This window comes from Salvelinus namaycush, chromosome 20 (assembly GCF_016432855.1).
Source record: "Salvelinus namaycush isolate Seneca chromosome 20, SaNama_1.0, whole genome shotgun sequence".
Classification (NCBI taxonomy): domain Eukaryota; kingdom Metazoa; phylum Chordata; class Actinopteri; order Salmoniformes; family Salmonidae; genus Salvelinus; species Salvelinus namaycush.
Genome location: NC_052326.1, coordinates 50,307,002 through 50,309,705, shown reverse-complemented (window position 1 = coordinate 50,309,705; position 2,704 = coordinate 50,307,002). Strand labels below are relative to the sequence as shown.

Below are 2,704 nucleotides of genomic sequence, written 5' to 3'. Positions count from 1 at the left end.
ATTTCTTTTACCGGTACCGGTTACCTTCAGATGAGTCCTGTGACACTTTTGGGTTGTAGAGCAAAACGGGGAACACCTTCGTGTTCGTGAGAATCTCGCCTTTCCAAAGTGGGGTAATATTAGTTTGTAACCCAAATGGTTCAGAATGTCTCAGGGTCTGACAAACACCGCTGTAGCTCTGCCACCTTCCACCGCAGATGCGGAAGGCCGACATGGGCGGGTGTGGTGGATTGAGACGCAGCTCATGCTATATCTCTAGCTTAAACTGACGGATTTTGACAGCCAGGAGTCCTCAGGCCAGGTTGTCCTGAGGCATGATCCTAGGGCTCAGGTCCTCAGGTCCTCAGGTCCTGAGAGAGAGAGAGAGAGAGAGAGAGAGAGAGAGAGAGAGAGAGAGAGAGAGAGAGAGAGAGGAGAATTAGAGGGAACATACTTAAGATCACACAGGACACCAGACAAGCACGGCCAGATAATCACAGCCCCCACACCACTAGAGGGATATCAAAAGACCACCAACTTACTACCCTGAGACAGGGCTGAGTATAGCCACGAAGATCTCCCACACCACACGAGCCTGAGGTAGAGCAAAACCGGACAGGAAGATCACGTCAGTGACTCAAAGTATAGCTAAAAAAGCCTGGCACAACTTGATGCACCCCTCATAGGGACGGCTTGGGAGAGCACGAGTAAGCCGGTGACTTAGCCACGTAATAAGACTCTTGGAAGATTAATCCAAATGAGGACAAAAATAGATCCTAAAAATAAATAAAAAAATACAATAGGGCCAGAGAATCCCAGTGGAGAGATGGGAGCTGGCCAGGCAGACACAGCAAGGGTGGTTCGTCACTCCAGTGCCTTGTCGTTCACCTTCGCACCCCTGGGCCAGACTACACTCAATCATACTGAAGAGATGAGTCTTCAGTAAAGACTTAAAGGTCGAGACTGAGTATGCGTCTCTCACATGGGTAGGCAGACAATTCCATTAAAATGGAGCTCTATAGGAGAAAGCCCTGCCTCCAGCTGTTTGCTTAGAAATTCTAGGAACAATAAGGAGGCCTGAGTCTTGTGACCGTACTGTACGTGTAGGTATATACGGCAGGACCAAATCGGAGTGATAGATAGGAACAAGTCCATGTAATGCTTTGTAGGTTAGCAGTAAAACCTTGAAATCAGCCCTAACCTTAACAGGAGGCTAGCACAGGAAAATTGATACTTTTTTGGGGGTTCTAGTCAAGATTCTAGCAGCCGTATTTTTTTATTGAACTTTTATGTAAACAGGGAGACACATTGAGTCCTAGGTCTCATTCACAAGCGGGAACAACAGTCACATTAGCACACAGACAATTATATACAAAAATACATGCAATATACACATTAGCCATTACAATCAAATAAAACAAACACATTCATCACTATAAAATCCTTAACCAATTTCCTAAATTGACCCAGGGATACCAAATCATCCAAACAAAGTGCCAACTGGAGACTATTGCACACATGAGGTGCCTGATATGAAAAAGCAGATCTCCCCAACTCTGTGGTTACCAAGGGAGACATCATCGTTAACCAACCCTGTGGCCTCGTATTATAACTTGAAATTCTAAATTTCAACAAAGATGTTGTATTTTGTAAGCTTGTGGAGTAGGGTTTTATGAACAAAAAGAGAATCATGAAGTCTTCAAAGAGGTCCAGTCAACTGTTTTGGTAAAGGATGCAGTGATGAGTATTAAAACTGTCAGATGTAATAAAACGAAAGGAGCTATTATAAACCGAATCAAAGGATTTCAGAGTAGTATCAGTTGCACTTCGGTAGATGGTATCACCATAGTCAAGGACAAATAGAAAAGGTGATTCTACAATTGCTTCCTGCTAGCCAGATTAAAAACAAGCTTTATTTCTATATAAAGAAACCCACTTTACATTTAAGCTTCTTAACAAGCTCATTTGTATGTTTCTTAAAAGATAGATCATTGTCCATCTAAATACCAAGTGATTTGTATGCAGGGATTTGTTCAATTGGGCCCCGTGTGGCTCAGTTGGTAGAGCATGGCGCTTGCAACGCCAGGGTTGTGGGTTCGATTCCCACGGGGGGCCAGTACAAAAAAGTATGAATGTATGTACTTGTAAGTCGCTCTGGATAAGAGCGTCTGCTAAATGACTTAAATGTAATGTAAATGTAAATTACAGTACCATTCAAGGAGTGAAGATGTAACCTAACTGAGATACATTTACGAGACTTTGAAAACAGCATGTATTTAGTTTTGCCTGTATTAAGTACAAGCTTTACATTCATAAGGGCTTCCTGAACAGCTGCAAAATCTGACGTTAACCTTCACACAGCTAAATCAACAGTCTGAGCAATTGTATACACAATAGTATCATCCGCATACAAATGAAGACCACAATTTTCAACAGATTGACCAAAAGCATTTATGTTAATCGTAAAAAAGAACAGGTCCTAATATGAATCCCTGTGGAACACCTTTATGTAACTCAAGAAAATTCAACTTAACTCCATCCAAACACAATGGCCTGAGTTCTGTCTCTAACGTAGTCAGAAAACAAAGACACATGCGGCAGAGCCAAGGCCTGTTGATGACAGTTTCTTCAACAGAATACCCAGAACAACAATATCAAAGGTCTTAGACAGGTCTACAAACAAAGCAGAACAACTAATTTTAGCATCCAAAGCATTGGTCATTCA

General features: G+C 42.3%; 1 non-coding gene across 1 annotated transcript; it reads left to right on the top strand.

Annotated features, from left to right (window-relative positions):
- The first annotated feature begins 2,019 nt into the window (after positions 1–2,019).
- On the top strand, positions 2,020–2,095 carry trnaa-ugc. The gene has a single exon. It is a non-coding gene; the product is annotated as a tRNA-Ala (tRNA).
- Positions 2,096–2,704: the final 609 nt, after the last annotated feature.